This window comes from Lissotriton vulgaris, chromosome 2_1 (assembly GCF_964263255.1).
Source record: "Lissotriton vulgaris chromosome 2_1, aLisVul1.2, whole genome shotgun sequence".
Classification (NCBI taxonomy): Eukaryota; Metazoa; Chordata; class Amphibia; order Caudata; family Salamandridae; genus Lissotriton; species Lissotriton vulgaris.
The window spans coordinates 829,355,903-829,375,157 of NC_141687.1; the positions used below are offsets into that span (position 1 = coordinate 829,355,903).

A 19,255-nucleotide genomic window follows, 5' to 3' on the forward strand; every position below is an offset into this window, starting at 1 on the left:
GTGGTGTTTCCGGGTGGCAAGTTTGAAGGAGGTCCTGTTGTCCGGTGTCGGTTCCCTTCTCCAGACTTTCTCGAGGGCTCGGCAGTTCTTCTTGGAGCTCTTGAGTTCGTCGGTGAACCATGGGGCCTTCTTGCTGCCGGGTCTGCTAGGCGGGGTCCTCAGTGGGGCGAGTTCGTCCGCGCAGTTGCTGATCCACTTCATGAGGTTGTCGGCGGCCTGGCTGGGGTTCGCTGAGCTGGCAGGAGGGTGGTGGCTCAGGGAGGCGGCGAGCTGGTCTGCTGTGATCTTGTTCCAGCTTCTGCGGGCGGCCTGTTGCTGGTGGTGGTGGGTCGTCGTTCTCTTGAAGGTGAAGTGGACGCAGCTGTGGTCCGTCCATTGAAGCTCAGTGGCGTGGCTGAAGTCGATGTCTGTGCTGGAAGAGAAGACTGCGTCGAGTGTGTGTCCGGCGAGGTGGGTGGGGGTGGACACCAGTTGCTTGAGTCCCAGGTTGGCGAGGTTGTCGAGCAGGGTGCTGGTGTTGCGGTCGTTGTTGTTCTCCAGATGGAAGTTGAAGTCTCCCAGGAGGATGTAGTCAGCGGAGGGGAGGGCATGCGGGCTGACGAAGTCGGCGATGTCCTCGCTGAATTGCGTGCGTGGTCCAGGGGGTCGGTAGATCAGGGTGCCTCTGAGGGTGGTGTTCGGGTTGGTGTGGATCTGGAAATGCAGGTGTTCGGCGCTGGTCAGGGTGTTGTCGGTGCTGGTCGTGAGACGGATGGTGCTCCTGTGGACGATGGCGATGCCTCCTCCCATCTGGTTGGCGTTTCGGTCCCTCCGGACGATCTTGTAGCCCTCTGGGATAGCGATGGCGATGTCGGGAGCTGAAGAGGCGTTCATCCAGGTCTCCGCGAGGAAGGCAACGTCAGGGGCTGTGGTGTCGAGGAGGTTCCAGAGTTCGATGGCGTGTCTGTGGACGGAGCGGGTGTTGAGCAGGATGCACTTGAGGTGGGTGCTGCTGGTGTATGACTTGGCGGGTGTTGGTGCGAGGCAGGTCCGGATGCAGGAGAACTTGCAGGCGTGGCAGCTGAAGGGTCCGTGGGTGCGACGTGGTGTGGCTTGGTGGCACTCTGGGCGTCGGCCGGTGTTGAGTGCGCTGAGGGTGGCGGCTGAGTACGTCCTGCGGGTTGGTCGGGGTCTTCGAGGTCCAGGGGTCCTGGCGCTGGTCGCGATCCGGTCGCGGACGGGCGCAGACGGGCTTACCTTTGGCGCGCCTTCGGCGCACAATCGGCGCGCCCACTGCGCGTGACCGCTGCGCGTTCGCACGGTCGCCATTTAAGGCGAAGTGCGCGGGTGGGCGGAGCAGCTGGGAGGCGGGAGCGGGGAGGGTTACAGAAGAGAAAAAAGGGGCGGGGACAAGCGGCGGTGGCGGGAAGGGAGGGCGGAGGGCGGCGAGGTAGGCGGACAACAAGGAAGGAAAGCCAAAAACACGGGCCAAATGAAAATAAGCAAAACAGGCACAAATATTTGACAAAACAAGGAAAAAATGAAGTTAAGCAAAACAGGCACAAATAAGTGACAAAACAAGGCAAAAACAATCCCCGCAGCGGAGGCAGCCGGCAACCGGCAAACGAGGCAGCAGCGAGGCAGAGGGCAGGCAAGGGGCACACGAAGCAGCTGGTGGCCGTGCGGCGCGGGGGTGTCCCACAAGTGGGTCACACTCACCTGCGTCGCACGGTCGCCATTTAAGGCCAAGTGCGCTGGTGGGCGGAGCAGCTGGGAGGCGGGAGCGGGGAGGGTTACAGAAGAGAAAAAAGGGGCGGGGACAAGCGGCGGTGGCGGGAAGGGAGGGCGGAGGGCGGCGAGGTAGGCGGACAACAAGGAAGGAATGCCAAAAACACGGGCCAAATGAAAATAAGCAAAACAGGCACAAATATTTGACAAAACAAGGAAAAAATGAAGTTAAGCAAAACAGGCACAAATAAGTGACAAAACAAGGCAAAAACAATCCCGCAGCGGAGGCAGCCGGCAACCGGCAAACGAGGCAGCAGCGAGGCAGAGGGCAGGCAAGGGGCACACGCAGCAGCTGGTGGCCGTGCGGCGCAGGGGTGTCCCACACAAAGCCCACCAAAGGTCAACAATGCACAGCCTACATCATGTACAATCACTTTGCCAAAGTCTGCAGGTCATCAAAAAGTAAACCCTCGAAGGAAACTGTTCAGGCAGTCACTGAGACTAAGTGGGCCAGACGACATGGACGATGACGTTACCGAGTACCCTGCACACACACTTTCTTCACTGTAGGACCGCTTGGTCCACACACCACCCGCTCCCACAGTGCCAATACCAAGTATGACACCACACTGTCACAATGACGACCGACACAGGAGCTTCAACATGATCTAATGTCCGCAGACTCCTGCCATGCGCTGCCGAACTCGCAAAACTTGAAAAGGCCACTGTTAGAATTTTTGCATACAGCCAGTCTCAGCCACTGCCCATGCTGGGGAGGTTTTGGCCATCAGTATCCCACAGAGAAGCAAACGTAGATACCACCATCTGCGTAGTAGACGGAGGTCATGGCATGCTAGTAAGTGGCCAAACTGCAGACACATTGAACTTGATCTCCTTTACATTCTGAATGCAAATCAAGGAGCTCTCAAATATCCTAGTGGAGTTTGAAGAGGTGTTCCAAGGATTGTCTGTTTGAAGGCAAAGTCGTATGACTTCATATCAATCATCCCTTACAGCCAGTAACACTAGCGCATGGCATTCCACTTCAGGCCGTAGGTGGGGGACAAGCTGAAAAAGCTAGAAGGAGCTGGCATCATCGAGAAGGTAAATTGTTCTACATCATGGATATTCCCTATCCTGGTAGTGAAGAAACTTAAGCAACCCGGGGGAGTACTCATCTAAGTGGACATGCGGCCCCCAAATGTGCCGATCAAGCGGGAACACCATCTGACATCTACAGTTGATGACATCATGGGGGAGATCAACAAAGCAAAATGGTTCTCAAGAGTTGATCTTTGTTCGGGGTACCATCAGCTACCTCTACACCCAGACACAAGGTATTTACCTACATTTTACACCCATGTAGGCCTAAGGAGATACCGATGATTCAATTTTGAAATACTGTGCACCACTCAAGTATTCCAGAACACCTACCAGGAAATAATTGCCAGTTTGCCAGGCGTCAAGCATGTCAGCAATGAAATTCGATCTTTGCCAAATCCATGAGGCAACACCACAAATGCCTGAGTGCGGCCCTCCAAAGAACCTGTGACTCAGGATTAACCCTCCACCGAGAGAAGTGCAAATTCCTAAAACAGATTTGCTTCTTTGGCTACACGTTCTCAACGGAAGGGCTGGTTCTGGATCCAGATAAGGTTTGTGATGTCCAAGAAGCCCCAGTCCGAACAGCGTGTTAGAAGTGGCAAGCTTTCTAGGTATGAAGAACTAATGCGGGCGGTTCATACTGGATCTCAAAGGCCGCACCCAGTCCCTCTGTGAACTCAAAAAGACCACAACTCGTGGAACTGGGGAGCGTCACAGGAAGAAGCCATCCAACAAATGAAGAAAGTCCTCTTAGCAGACACCTTTGATTCACTGAAGGCAACAACCATCACATTCGAGTAAGCCCAATATGGCTAGAGGTTCGCCTCACCCAACAGCCACACCACGGATCCTGGACCCCAGTGGCCCAAGCTAACAGGTCACTCACTGGGACGGAACAACGATACTCACAGGTTGAAAGGGATGCCATTGCCATACACTAAGCCTGCAGGCACTTTCATGTATACATTTACAGACATGCCTTCGTGGTCACCACGGACCACAAGCCCCTCAAAGCCTTGTTCCAAGGCGCGGTAGCCAAACTGCCACGTGGCATCGAAAAGTGGATGCTCCAATTGCAGGAGTACGACTGCTGGTGGAATATCGATCAGGTGCCAACAATCCATGTGATTACCTATCCCACTACCCCTGTGCCGCCACCCAGAAACAGGCGGAAGACACTGTAGAATATGTTGACACTTGGTAGAAAGATCAAGGCAACTTCCTCTTTCCCTCAATGCCGTACAACTTGCCATAAAAGCTGACAAGTGCCTACAACTAGCCAGTGCATCGATCCAATCAGGGAGGTGACATGTGCTGAAGGGACAAATAACCCCGGAAGCCAAAAAGGTTTTAGAATCTCTGTTCGACGTGCACCACAAACTAATGACTGACACCAGCAGGTGCTTGCTAAGAGGACCCAGGTAATACCCAACAGTCTAACAGAACAAGTAATTTGCCTACTATGGCCACCAAGGCATGGGGAAGACAAAAAACTGACTCTGGACTAAAGTCTAGTTTACATGTATGGATGAAATGGTGAAAGCTGCTGTGAGGTTCTGTCAGTGGTGCCAGTGCCTGTCCTCCGGGAAGCACTAGCCCCTAAACTCACCAAACCTGGCCCCCAGAAGCTCTGGAAGTACACCAGACTGGATTTCAGTTGACTCCCCGACGGGCGATAAACCCTTGTTTTAATAGACAACTTCACCAAGTCACCGGAAATAGAGCTAGGTTGGTCTCAAGAAGCCACTGAAGTTTTCCCGAAAGTGAAGATGATGATAGCCATACGTGGTCTTATCAAAGAGCCTAAAACAGACAATGAACGCCACCATTGCAGAGCCAAGAATTTGTAGACTACCTCCAATCATGGGGCATCCGCCACCGCATGATAATCTCCCCCCCCCCCCAAGACACCCCCCCCAGACCCCCCCCCCCGCTCGTCACAAGCAAATAGAGAGGTGGAGCATTTTATGCACACGCCGAACAAGGTGATACGATCTATGGGTTTCTTAGAGAAGAACAACAGACTCCCCACTCCACCAATGGACATGCTCCTTGGCATGCCAGCATGGGGCGAGTAGTCTCAGACACTATCCCTCGTTACACAGGATGGACCCCAGAACCCATTGGAAACACCAGGACTTTTCAAAGGAGGAGAAACATCAATATCCAGGCCAGTACCGCTCGAAGAGCTTGGTCACCAGCATCCAGTCAGGTGACCTGGTGTTCGTAAAGAACCGGCACCCCAAAAGTAAATTTAGACTGCCATGAGTATGTCCTCACAGGGCTGTCATGAGACAGAGAGGCCTGAAGATCACTACTCACTGACAAAATAAAGAAATCACCTATAACATCAAGCGAGACAGAAGAGACTTTAGTGAGGTGAGCACACTTCCCACACTTTCCCACCCTCTGCCAGAAAGCGATGTTCCTGTGACCCCTCGCTCCCCGTACCTGCCCGAGTGGAGTGCCCCGACAGTCCTGAAAGAGCCAGGACAACCTGTCACCTCAGACAGAGCCCCGGATGAAGGCCCCATGTCAGTGTCCTCTCACCAGGGCTCAGCAGGAAGAGGGGACAGCCTAAGGTACTATTTGCTGAACAATCCTGCATCAATCATCCAACCTGTTGAAGCATTTCCTGGTCTAAAATCCTGAGTTGGGCCAAGAGCCATCCCAACAAAATGGGTATCACACCCTACTGACATGTGCAGTGATTGTTAACGGTTTTGCTTTCATTAAGGTCAAGGAGGAATGTAGTGTTTGCCACCCTGCACATAGGCAGAGGTGTGATCAGAGTCACCCGCCAACGTGCGCATAATGGTTCAGCTACGCGCAATACACACGCAGTGAAACAAAAGCATCTGGACACGGGTGTCCCAGCAGCTGCAAGCCAGTAAAAGACAGCAAGTCCCTCATCTCAGTGTTCATTTATGGCACACCGCGTGCAGGCCTATTTTCCCGACCCAGCACAACAGCCACCACTAGGCCTCCCTGCAGACAGTCAGAGCATCAAGGGAGAGCCCAGCGTCTCTGAGGGCACACAGCAAACAGTTATGGGAGCCCCACAACATTGCCGTACAGCTCACTGCCACTCGGTTCGGTCCTTTCAGCCAAAAAAACTGGGCCCATCTGAGGGCCAGAGTGTTAGGGACATACAGTGTTCCGTTAGCACAGGCCTCAGCTGGGTGGTCCTCCCAGGCATGGCTCTACTCAGTCAAGACTCTTCATCGCCTTGCCTTTTCCCGCCTGCAGAGACCCACTGCCTTTACTAGAAGTCCCCTACCATATTCCGCCACTGTTGCAATGCCAATTGAGCGGATGCAGCAGGGAATAGTCAAATTACAAGAGCTCTTGCATTGTCCACAGTGGCCTCCTTGGCCATTCCCCAATTCACTTGTGCTTTTTTAAGAAGCTTAAAATGAACATCCCAGCTGGTTGAAGAGACCACCATAATTTTAACTTGCATCTGATGGCCTCAAACACTAAGTTTTCTATAAAGAAGGATGTGGATGAGTTAGGTGGGAGTAGGTGCAGTCTGGATGCTGGCATCAGCATCAGACACAGCTTGGAGATTGTTATGTTTGTAATAGGCCGGCAGTTGGGGTGTTTATCTGCCCAGTCGGTTGTATTTCCTTGCACTTGTTATTACAGAAGAAATAAACAGTTGGAAAGGTAACCAATGGTCCTGAGGTACTTCCCCATAGTAGGTTAAGGTTAAATAGTGCTGACACGCTAAATTCAGCAATCATTCACTTGATTTCACTGCCTTGTTAAAGACAATTGCACTCACAGGAGAGACGTCAAGAGTCCAAGACCCTAGAAGGTGAATGATGCAAGACCCGCATAGACTGATTAAATTTGGACAGTTTTGGGGTACCAAAATTACAGTACACTGAAAATTTCAGGAACGCAAAGAATTAAATCTGGAGGCTTATATGCCCAAACGCTGCAGTGTTATCCATGACTGGAGCTGTGATGGCTCAGCAACATGCATGCAAGCAAGATCTTGAACCTCAGGTTTACGTCATTTAAAAGGGATAAGGAGTGTGCTAGGGCAGCAGACCAGCTCTTAGTGTTAAGAAGGAAACGCAAAGTATAGACTCAGGACGAAAGGGCATGCAGGGGCACTCTTTGGAAACATGATATAGGGTCACTATAACAATGTATGCAATACACAGATCACCTTCATGCAGAGGGAAGGGAGGAGAGAGAGCTGAACAAAGAGTAAGCCAAACACTCCCAGAAGATGTCAAAATGAGATGGGATGGGGTACTTAAACAGACTTTAACCTGCCAAGCTTTTACACAGGAGCCTTGGTGGCAGATAAAGAAGTAGTCATGCAGTAATCCCTAAAAGAAGCACTCAAAAAACTGACAGCACAAAGATTTAAATACACCTATCTATATGAATGTGAAGCATAGCTCAAGAAAACATGCAACAATGAACACATCATAGCTGTGAGAAGTTGACCTGGTATATGCTATCCACGAATTAAAGTGGGCACCTTGCACCAGTCCAAACACCCCTTATGGGGATTTAAGAGGTCAAAGATAACCTTAAAAAGCTATCCAAGTGGTAGCTGTGAAGAGCAACCTTCAGGCTCAGTCTTGAAGGAATATTAAGCAGCTTGTTTTACCAGAATGCGATCTTATAGTATTGGTTAAATGAAAAGAGAACCACATAGTAGTTATAAAAGGAATATGCTACTTACCAGTATGCATCTGTTCTTGGCATGTAGGGCAGCTGACATTCATATCTGTGCATAGATCGCTGCCCAGTGTTGGGTCCGGATGATTGCACATTGTTGTCCTGGAAGAGTCTTCGAAGTATCACGAGATAGGTGGCTCCTCCCCCGGACTACAGTGCGCATGGGCATCCTCTCCACCCTCAGATTGTTTTTCGCCATTGTGGAAGGGATGGAGTATGATACAGTAAGTGAAGTCCATGCTAGAGATTAATTCTGAGTGCTACAGCTGCGACAGGCACCGGGGAGGAGGGAGGGCGATATGAATGTCAGCAGCCCTACATGCCAAGAACAGATGCATACTGGTAAGTAGCATATTCGGTTCGAGGCATGTGGGCTGCTGAATTCATATCTGTGTATAGATTATATAGCAGTCCCTCCAGTTAGCGGCGGCTGCCGTGCCAGCTGCAGCAGTCTGAAAAAGAGTTTTGAGGACAGCCTGTCCTACAGCTGCCTGCTGTTTGGAGTGTACATCTACACAGTAGTGTTTGGTAAACGTATGTATGGTTGTCCATGTGGCAGCTCTACATATGTCGTCTAGAGGAATGTTTCCCAGGAAAGCCATGGATGCCCCTACTTGCATGTTGAATGCGCTCCTGGGGGAACTGTTAATGTGCGTTTAGCTTTCTGATAACAAATTTGTATGCACTTAACAATCCATCTGGCTATACCTGATTTGGAAATAGGGCTGCCTTTGTGCTGTGGTGAAAAGGCAACGAACAGTTGCTTAGTTTTCCTGAAAAGCTTTGTCCTGTCTATATAGTACAGGAGAGCTCTTTTAACGTCTAGGGTATGCAGAGCTCTTTCTGCCACTGAATCTGGATTTGGGAAGAACACTGGCAGTTCTATAGTTTGATTGATGTGAAACTGGGATACCACCTTTGGCATAAATTTTGGGTTTGTACGTAGCACTACCCTATTTGCATGTATTTGTATGAATAGCTCCTGAATAGTTAGGGCTTGCAGCTCACTCACTCTTCTAAGTGATGTAATTGCCACTAAAAAAGCCACTTTCCACATTAGGAATTGTATCTCACACGAGTGTAGTGGTTCAAAAGGTGGTCCCATCAGTCTGGTTAGAACCACGTTCAGGTTCCAGACAGGTGAAGGTGGGTGTCTTGGAGGAATCACTCGCTTGAGTCCCTCCATGAAAGCTTTAATAGCAGGTACTCTGAAGAGTGAAAGGTGCTGCCTGTTCTGACGATAAGCTGCCACCGCAGCTAAATGTATACGTATGGAACTTTAGGCTAGATTGCATCTGTGTAAATGTAACAGGTAACATATGATGTTTTGAGTTGATGCATCTAGCGGATTTATGTCATAATTGTTACACTGGGGGAAAAGCGTACGCAAACCTGCCTGACCAGTTCATCCATATCGCATTGCCCTGAGACTGCGAATGTGGAAACCTGGCGGCGAAGCTTTGGCATTTTGCGTTTTCCCTTGTGGCGAACAGGTCTATCTCTGGGTGACCCCACTGCTGGAAGTACGGTTGTAGCACTGAGGGATGTATCTCCCACTCGTGCATTAGGTGGCTGTGTCTGCTGAGCAGATCCGCCATCTGGTTGTCCCTGCCTGGGAGGTGTTCCGCCATGAGGAATGTTTCTCTGAATGGCCCACTTCCACATGCTTTGCGCTAGATGTGACAACTGTGGAGAGTGTGTCCCTCCCTGCTTCTGTATGTAGTACATGGCTTTGTTGCACAAATGTACCTTGAATGCTTTCATCGCCATAAAGATTGCCATCAGTTCCAGCAGGTTGATGTGCATCTTCTTTTGCTGTGTCGTCCATAGTCCCTGCACTGTGTAATGGAGAACATGCGCTCCCCATCCCAGGAGAGATGCATCCGTCGTAAGCACCATTTGTGGTACAGGCTCTTGGAACGGTCGTCCCCTGCAAAGGTTTTGTGGGTTCCACCAATGCAGAGAGTTGTATGCACGACCGGTCACCAACACTAGGTCTTTTAATTGTCCTTGAGCCTGGTTCCACTGCCGTGCTAAGCACTCCTGAAGCGGACGCATGTGTAGTCTCGCGTGAAGGACTATGAAGATGCAGGAGGCCATCATGCCTATTAACTGCAGAAAAACACCCGTGCTGGGAGCGAGTGTTGGGGTCTGAATCTCTGAATCAGCAATTGAATGCTGTTGATTCTTGCTGAGTTTGGCTGTGCCTTTGCTGCCAGAGTGTCTATTGTCGCCCCCAGGTACTGTTGTACGTGGGCGAGTTGGAGATGAGACTTTTGTAGTTGAATGAGAATCCGAGGCTGTGCAGGAGGTGAATAGTGCGGGGCATGTGGCTGGCACATTGCTGGGCTGACTTTGCTTGGATAAGACAGTCGTCCAGATAGGGGTAGACGTGAATATGGTTTCTCCGTAGGTGCGCAACTACTGTCGCTAGGCACTTGGTAAACACCCTGGGGGCTGTTGTCACCCCGAATGACAGGACCTTGAACTGGTAGTGCGGATTCTGTATGGTAAACCTGAGATACTTCCTGTGTGCTGGATGTATCGGTATGTGGAAATATGCGTCCTTTAGGTCTAGTGTTGCGAGGAAATCTCCCTGACTGAGCAATGGTAGAACTTGCTGTAAAGTGAGCATGTGAAAATGTTCTGACAAGATGTATTGGTTTAGGGGCCTGAGGTCTAGTATTGGCCTGAGAGACCCGTCCTTTTTGGGGATTAAGAAGTACAGCGAGTACACCCCTGTACCCTGTTGCTGTATAGGGACGAGTTCTATGGCCCCTTTTTAGGGCGAGCAGACCTAAAAGCAGGCGGAGCCTGCTTTGTCTGCGAAGACAACTGTTGTTGGCGTGTTAGGAGGAATGTGAAGACAGAGCTCACGCACGAGCGTCGCTGTCTCCGATTCCTCCGCGAGGGCGCGCACAGCACCACACACGCATGCGCATACACAGACACACAAGCGCCCATGCACGCACCCATACATACAGAGAACCCACCCCTGCCGTCGCATACACACACTGCATACACACACGCACCCCCCCATACCTCACCAGAGACACACACACGAGCGCACATACACACACGCACGCACGCATACAGAGACACCCCCGCCGTCGCACACACACGCGCGCGCACACATCCCCCTCACACCCCACTCACCAGGTTCTTCTTGTGTCCCTCGGCAGCCAGCGTGTCATTCAGGTTAACAGGCGGGGGCCGCGGGTCTCTCCACGAGCACGGGAGCCCCGCTAGCTAACATGGAAATCCTCCGGCGGGCACAGGAGCGCCTGCTTCCTGTTTTTGTCTGGCCCCGCCCCCGTCCCAACAAAGGTTGCCTGGCTTCCTGTTAAAGCCGGGCTGTGGCGGTGAGTTTGCTTGTTTTCTGCCACTGTTCGTCTCAAAATTCACGTGAGGAAAAACACGTTTTAATTGGAATATTTGATTCTTGCATTATGCTTGCTTTTTGAAAGAATCATTAATTAACAGTGGTAAATGCCATCCACGGCAGCCACGCTTCAGGTTTCAGCACGGCAGCCGCACGCATAACTTTACTTTCATTTTCTCTGAAAAATTGAATGTTTCCAGTTCTGAGTGCCTTTGATGAGCAGGATAGCTGTGAGCATCGCGACCGCCTCATGGAGATTTGGTCACAAATAACATGGTTTGTCTGGAGAAATGCTTGGATTAGCTCTTTCTGTGTAGAATGTTTTTCGTGTTTGTGGCCATAGCATTGACTCTTTATCTGGTGTGAACTTCATCTGATCCCAGGCGGTTTAATACCTCCATGATTACGTGGTACATTCTTCCTCTGGTTGCTGGAATATACCCGTTACCATGCTCAAAGCTTTTTATTTTCCCCCAGAGTTTTAAAGAGCGCAAACTTGACCCGACGGTATCAGAGCGCTTTACATGAGCACCGGTTGCATTACAGAAGGACACATTCAGCTTGTTCAACCCGTGTCATAAAAATTGGCCTTCTTCTAGTGCACTTACCGGCTATATTGAATGAGAGTAGACATAGGAGGCTTCTGGGGCAGAATTACAGCAATTGCGAAAAACTTGCACCTCCTTTGAAACCATGCTGACTTGTTGGCTTATGTTATGTGTGGTACACACGGATTCACATACATTAGTTAACATTTGCTGTAATGTTTCATGACATTAACATGCATTTATTTTTCAAAGCTAATTTTCCATTACAACAATTTTTGTTGCAGGATAACATTTAGACCCTTTCTTGGTACCACATCAAAGATGGGTAGATGCAACACTGGTTGCCTGACAACATTTGCACCCTTTCTTAATACTGCAGTGAAGATGGATAGACGCAGCAGTGCTCATCAATATTGGAACTCCGCTGTCACATGATACAACCCCCTTGATCTGTTTATTGTGTTGATAACCGATTTAAAATAAAGTTTAAATGGAGCTTGTTTTTGTAGTCACGCCTGGCGGGTCTCGTATGCACTGGAGGTGTGGGGCACTGGGACGTGAGGGGCGGATAAACCGAGCCTGCTTTTTTTTTTTTTACAACTCCCATTTTCTTTTATGGCCGTCAGTTTGACCTCAACAATCGAGGTCCCACAAGCTGTCTTTCAGACGCGGTGATTTCTGCCGTCTAACAGCATCTCGACTACTTCCGGGGCACAGCAGAGGGTGCATAGTGTATCAGAGCACATTTAATCACCAAAATCTAAAAAATCCAGACCTTTATTGTGATCTTGGAGACGCTGGTGTAGACTTGGCCTTTGGGCTATCGAAATCGATTAGGGAGGTAATAAAATACGGGTTTTGGGACAATTGTCCTTTCAAACCTTTTAATAGCAAATAACACACATAGCTAAAAACAATATAAAAATATCAGATGTCAAATGCTTAATAAAAAGTAGAAAGCGGGCAATTTCCTCTGCCACATCAAAATAACGCATTTTGTATGTTAATGCCCTAACCGGCCCTGGGTTTAGCAGAGTGCCTTTTTGCCTTAATTGAAAGAAGACCCACCCCTTCTTAGCTTCTCTTTCTAGATCTGCAGCAGAACTCCTATTCAGAATTACATAATTGGAGACTGAAACATGTAAAGCCTTGGCAGACATGAACCACCAGCCCCCTCCATTCTTTACTCAATTTCCTGCCTCCTCTCTTCAGTTAGATGCTACATTTGCTGACTTTTTTCCACAGCTTAGACCCAAGGGGGCACTTCAGTGAAATTATTGTAATGCTTGTTCTTTTTTATTTATTCTTATTCTTCACTCATCCCAGCCCTGTGCCTAACACTCGTTTTAAAAAGTCTCTGACTCTTGGACAGCTGATAGCGACCTTTGATACAGCGCATTGCAGACTCCCACTCATCTCCAGGCGCGCCAAACAGGTGTCTGTGTTACCCGACTCAATGGTTCTCGATTCTTTGGCGTCAGAAAGATGTGACGCTAGTTTTAGTCTACAAGTCCCAGGCAAATGTCTCGGGTAATCGATTTAGTCCACTCAGCTATCCTAGAATATATTTCTCTCTCTCTCACGCTCTTGGTCACTCCCATATCATCCTCCTCTTGCATCCCCCCTTATTTAGTTTCACTTCCTTTCTAACAATACTATAAAATCTCCTCTCCTCTATCTCCTGACTCTCCCCTCCCCTCAGTCTCTCCACTCTCCCCTCTCCCCTCCTCTCTCCCCTTTCTACCCTCTCCTCACTCCCCCCACTCTCCCCTCTCACCACTCTCCCCTCCCTCTCTCACCTCCCTCTCACTTCAATCTCCCCTCTCCTCACTATCCTCACTCTCCCCACTCTCTCCTCTCACACCACTCTCTCCTCTCTCTCCACTCTTCCTATATTTCTGTCTCACTCTCTCCTGCCCCTTCACTGTCTTGGCCTCTCCACTCTTCCTCTATTTCTGTCTCACTCTCTCCTGCCCCTTCACTGTCTTGGCCTATCCACTCTACCTCTATTTCTGTCTCACTCTCTCCTGCCCCTTCACTGCCTTGGCCTCTCCACTCTTTCTCTATTTCTCTCACTCTCTCCTGTCCCTTCACTGTCTTGGCCTCTCCACTCTTCCTCTATTTCTGTCTCACTCTCTCCTGCCCCTTCACTGTCTTGGCCTCTCCACTCTTCCTCTGTTTCCGTTTCACTCTCTCCTGCCCCTTCACTGTCTTGGCTTCTCCACTCTTCCTCAGTTTCCGTTTCACTCTCTCCTGCCCCTTCACTGTATTGGCCTCTCCACTCTTCCTCTATTTCTGTCTCACTCTCTCCTGCCCCTTCACTGTATTGGACTCTCCACTCTTCCTCAGTTTCCGTCTCACTCTCTCCTGCCCCTTCACTGTCTTGGCCTCTCCACTCTTCCTCAGTTTCCGTCTCACTCTCTCCTGCCCTTTCACTGTCTTGGCCTCTCCACTCTTCCTCTATTTCTGTCTCACTCTCTCCTGCCCCTTCGCTGTCTTGGCCTCTCCACTCTTCCTCAGTTTCCGTTTCACTCTCTCCTGCCCCTTCGCTGTCTTGGCCTCTCCACTCTTCCTCAGTTTCCGTTTCACTCTCTCCTGCCCCTTCGCTGTCTTGGCCTCTCCACTCTTCCTCAGTTTCCGCCTCACTCTCTCCTGCCCCTTCACTGTCTTGGCCTCTCCACTCTTCCTCAGTTTCCGCCTCACTCTCTCCTGCCCCTTCACTGTCTTGGCCTCTCCACTCTTCTTCAATTTCCTTCTCACTCTCTCCCGCCCCTTCACTGTCTTGGCCTCTCCACTCTTCCTCTATTTCCATCTCACTCTCTCCTGCCCCTTTACTATCTTGGCCTCTCCACTCTTCCTATATTTCTGTCTCACTCTCTCCTGCCCCTTCACTTTCTTGGCCTCTCCACTCTTCCTCTATTTCTGTCTCACTCTCTCCTGCCCCTTCACTCTCTTGGCCTCTCCACTCTTCCTCAGTTTCCGTTTCACTCTCTCCTGCCCCTTCACTGTCCTGGCCTCTCCACTCTTCCTCTATTTCTGTCTCACTCTCTCCTGCCCCTTCATTGTCTTGGCCTCTCCACTCTTCCTCTATTTCTGTCTCACTCTCTCCTGCCCCTTCACTGTCCTGGCCTCTCCACTCTTCCTCTATTTCTGTCTCACTCTCTCCTGCCCCTTCACTATCTTGGCCTCTCCACTCTTCCTCTATTTCTGTCTCACTCTCTCCTGCCCCTTCACTGTCTTGGCCTCTCCACTCTTCCTCTATTTCTGTCTCACTCTCTCCTGCCCTTCACTCTCTTGGCCTCTCCACTCTTCCTCAGTTTCCGTTTCACTCTCTCCTGCCCCTTCACTGTCCTGGCCTCTCCACTCTTCCTCAATTTCTGTCTCACTCTCTCCTGCCCCTTCACTGTCTTGGCCTCTCCACTCTTCCTCTATTTCTGTCTCACTCTCTCCTGCCCCTTCACTCTCTTGGCCTCTCCACTCTTCCTCTATTTCTGTCTCACTCTCTCCTGCCCCTTCACTGTCTTGGCCTATCCACTCTACCTCTATTTCTGTCTCACTCTCTCCTGCCCCTTCACTGCCTTGGCCTCTCCACTCTTTCTCTATTTCTCTCACTCTCTCCTGTCCCTTCACTGTCTTGGCCTCTCCACTCTTCCTCTATTTCTGTCTCACTCTCTCCTGCCCCTTCACTGTCTTGGCCTCTCCACTCTTCCTCTGTTTCCGTTTCACTCTCTCCTGCCCCTTCACTGTCTTGGCTTCTCCACTCTTCCTCAGTTTCCGTTTCACTCTCTCCTGCCCCTTCACTGTATTGGCCTCTCCACTCTTCCTCTATTTCTGTCTCACTCTCTCCTGCCCCTTCACTGTATTGGACTCTCCACTCTTCCTCAGTTTCCGTCTCACTCTCTCCTGCCCCTTCACTGTCTTGGCCTCTCCACTCTTCCTCAGTTTCCGTCTCACTCTCTCCTGCCCTTTCACTGTCTTGGCCTCTCCACTCTTCCTCTATTTCTGTCTCACTCTCTCCTGCCCCTTCGCTGTCTTGGCCTCTCCACTCTTCCTCAGTTTCCGTTTCACTCTCTCCTGCCCCTTCGCTGTCTTGGCCTCTCCACTCTTCCTCAGTTTCCGTTTCACTCTCTCCTGCCCCTTCGCTGTCTTGGCCTCTCCACTCTTCCTCAGTTTCCGCCTCACTCTCTCCTGCCCCTTCACTGTCTTGGCCTCTCCACTCTTCCTCAGTTTCCGCCTCACTCTCTCCTGCCCCTTCACTGTCTTGGCCTCTCCACTCTTCTTCAATTTCCTTCTCACTCTCTCCCGCCCCTTCACTGTCTTGGCCTCTCCACTCTTCCTCTATTTCCATCTCACTCTCTCCTGCCCCTTTACTATCTTGGCCTCTCCACTCTTCCTATATTTCTGTCTCACTCTCTCCTGCCCCTTCACTTTCTTGGCCTCTCCACTCTTCCTCTATTTCTGTCTCACTCTCTCCTGCCCCTTCACTCTCTTGGCCTCTCCACTCTTCCTCAGTTTCCGTTTCACTCTCTCCTGCCCCTTCACTGTCCTGGCCTCTCCACTCTTCCTCTATTTCTGTCTCACTCTCTCCTGCCCCTTCATTGTCTTGGCCTCTCCACTCTTCCTCTATTTCTGTCTCACTCTCTCCTGCCCCTTCACTGTCCTGGCCTCTCCACTCTTCCTCTATTTCTGTCTCACTCTCTCCTGCCCCTTCACTATCTTGGCCTCTCCACTCTTCCTCTATTTCTGTCTCACTCTCTCCTGCCCCTTCACTGTCTTGGCCTCTCCACTCTTCCTCTATTTCTGTCTCACTCTCTCCTGCCCTTCACTCTCTTGGCCTCTCCACTCTTCCTCAGTTTCCGTTTCACTCTCTCCTGCCCCTTCACTGTCCTGGCCTCTCCACTCTTCCTCAATTTCTGTCTCACTCTCTCCTGCCCCTTCACTGTCTTGGCCTCTCCACTCTTCCTCTATTTCTGTCTCACTCTCTCCTGCCCCTTCACTCTCTTGGCCTCTCCACTCTTCCTCACTTTCCGTTTCACTCTCTCCTATTTTCAAAACCAACACAGAAATAAAAAATTGTCATTTACAATACCAATAGCTCAAAATTTCCTAATGCGAGACCTATTGCATTGCAAATGCTTGTTGCAGCATGCTGATGACTTCTTGCTGCAATAAGTGTATGCGCTCTGCGGACATAGGACGGTGTCTTGGGGGTATGTTGGGTGGAGTGGAGTTTAGCTCTAGACAATAGCCGTACTGAATAAGTTGTCTCACTCACCTGTCTGTGGTAATGCTCTCCCAGACTGGCAGGAACTGTTGTAATCGTCCCCCGACCTGTGTTACATGGTCGGGGGCAGTGACAAGGCGTCACTGTTAGTGTTGGCGGAGGATCTGGTGGTGTTATTCCCTCGTCCTCTGCCCTTGCTGCTGTTGCCACGGTATCCACCTCTATTGTTTTTATTATAGGTGGTCTGCGTGCTCCCTTTATTGTATGGAGTCTGCTGGGATGCCTGGCCTCGTGTAGCTCCACTGTTACCGGAGCGACGAAAAGAGCCTCCTCTGAATTGTTGGGACTGTAAGGCACCCATAGACTTGGCTGTCTGCGTCTTTTTTAATCTTCTGTAAGCTTGTGTCCACATCAGGACCAAATAAAAAAATCAGGGTTCACAGGCTGATTTAGTAATGTGGTTTGAATCTCAGGTTTGAACCCAGAGATACGCAACCAAGCATGTCTCCTGAGCAGGACACTTGTGTTGATGGCACTGGCTGCGGTGTCTGCTGCGTCTAGCGCACACTTAATGGATGCGCTGGATATGAGTTTTCCCTCTTGTATCAGTGTTTCTGCTCCCTCCTTGTAGACATTTGTGGAGTGGTGTGGCTCACTGGTTAGAGGCGGCAGACCCGGAAGCAGAGGACAGCCCGGTACCAGGGTTCAATTCCCGACGCAGCAAGGTTGTGGACCAGCGTCAGCGGACTCGATAATTCTCGCCTCGGTGCCTACTCTAACCAGGGATCACACTCGGCAACTCTGGGCATTAGCTTGCCTTATCTCCACAACGGCCCCCCACATATGCCTGGGATGCCTGGTTTCACCTTGGAGATACCCAGCAGGGACAATCTAACAGGGAAAGCCAGGACGGGTTCCCCAGCGGTCTACAGCGCTGAGATACCCCATGGCGGGGTGATACATGCGCTTTACAAGACACCATTACATTACATCAGGCAAATGTTGTAGCAGTTGCTCTAGTGTGTCATAATGAGCCCTATCATATCTGGCTAATAGGGCCTGTGTATTAGAAATTCTCCAGATGTTAGCTGCTTGAGCAGCTACCCTTTCCCCAGAAGCTTCTAGTATCTTAGACTCCTTGTCTGGAGGAGGAGCATAACCAATAGTTTGTGAGTTGGCACGCTTACGAGCATTTGATACCACCAACGAGTCCAATGGCAGCTGTCCCTTAATATATGTAGGGTCCACAGGCGCCGGTCTGTATTTTCTTTCAATTCTGGGGTTAACAACCCTTGCTCTTGTGGTTTCCTTGAAAATGTCTCCTGCATGTTTAAGGACACCTTTCAACATAGGCAATGTCTTGACTGATTTCTCTGAAGTGGAGAAAGTGTCAAACAGGAAGTCCTCTTCAATTGGGTCAGCATGCATTTCTACATCATGATTGTGCTGCCCTTTCTATTAATGCGTTAAACGCAGCTGTATCTTCTGTTGGCGAAGTTTTGACAGGATAAGAAGGAGTAAATTACAAAAAACAATTTGATGGACAGAATGTAGATCAATGTCTTACATTCACCCCAGTACAAGGATCTGGGCCTAAATCCATCGTTTTTTGCACTCCACACCACCCTGGGTCAGATAATGGCTTTATGCAAATCAGCTCTGACCCTGTGCCCCATGGGAACAGTCCAGTCCGAACTACAACAGCCATATCTTTCCCAGACCGGAATCAAGCATCCGAGGACCGGACCGGTTTCGAGGTAACACCTCTCATCAGCCCGGCTAGCTTGACTCCAGTGGTGTGGAGGCTCTGGGACCCACGTCTGAGCTACCCCAGTACACTCAGGGAGAAGATTACAAAAAAACAATTTGATGGACAGAATGTAGATCAATGTCTTACATTCACCCCAGTACAAGGATCTGGGCCTAAATCCATCGTTTTTTGCACTCCACACCACCCTGGGTCAGATAATGGCTTTATGCAAATCAGCTCTGACCCTGTGCCCCATGGGAACAGTCCAGGCTTGAGTCTGGTCATCCTGATCCGTATCCGCAGGGCAATTATATTGTTCATCATAGTCATACCCCATATCCTCATTAGTGCGTGTGGGTGAGTATGCAGAAGTGTCCTGGTCATGGTACCTTACAGTCTCAAAAAGGACAGGCGATGTTGAAGAATCCCTTTTCTTTTTGAGTGGAATTTTGTATGATTCAAGAGATTATCTGACCTGATCTTCCTTTGATAAATAGTAAGTCTGCCAGATTCGGAGTCGATATGTAGTTTCGACTGCTCATTATAGGAGGGCTCTTGGTACACAATGTCCTCTTTTAGAGGATGACTCCTCTTTCCCATTGACACCTCCTTGGGTGTTTCGACCCCGGTTTTTGGATCAAGCGCCTTAGGGTGTGCGGTCAGGGGCAGCCCGAATTTTATCGGTGGCATAGTGTCTTTAGACAGACTGACCTTTTTCGGGCCGGCGTCGATATAGGTCCGACCGACTTTGACTTCTCGCCAACATGTTTTTGGGCTGCGTCGACTTCGGGGCTTGTTGCATTGGAGGCGCACTCTTCTGCCTCGATTCGACGTGC

At 50.2% G+C, this 19,255-nt stretch overlaps 1 protein-coding gene across 2 annotated transcripts in view; it reads right to left on the bottom strand.

The window, feature by feature from the left end:
• Positions 1-19,255, bottom strand: part of MCM3AP (minichromosome maintenance complex component 3 associated protein) — a 622,263-nt gene that overhangs the window by 526,896 nt on the left and 76,112 nt on the right. The gene's annotated exons all lie outside the window — the stretch shown is intronic.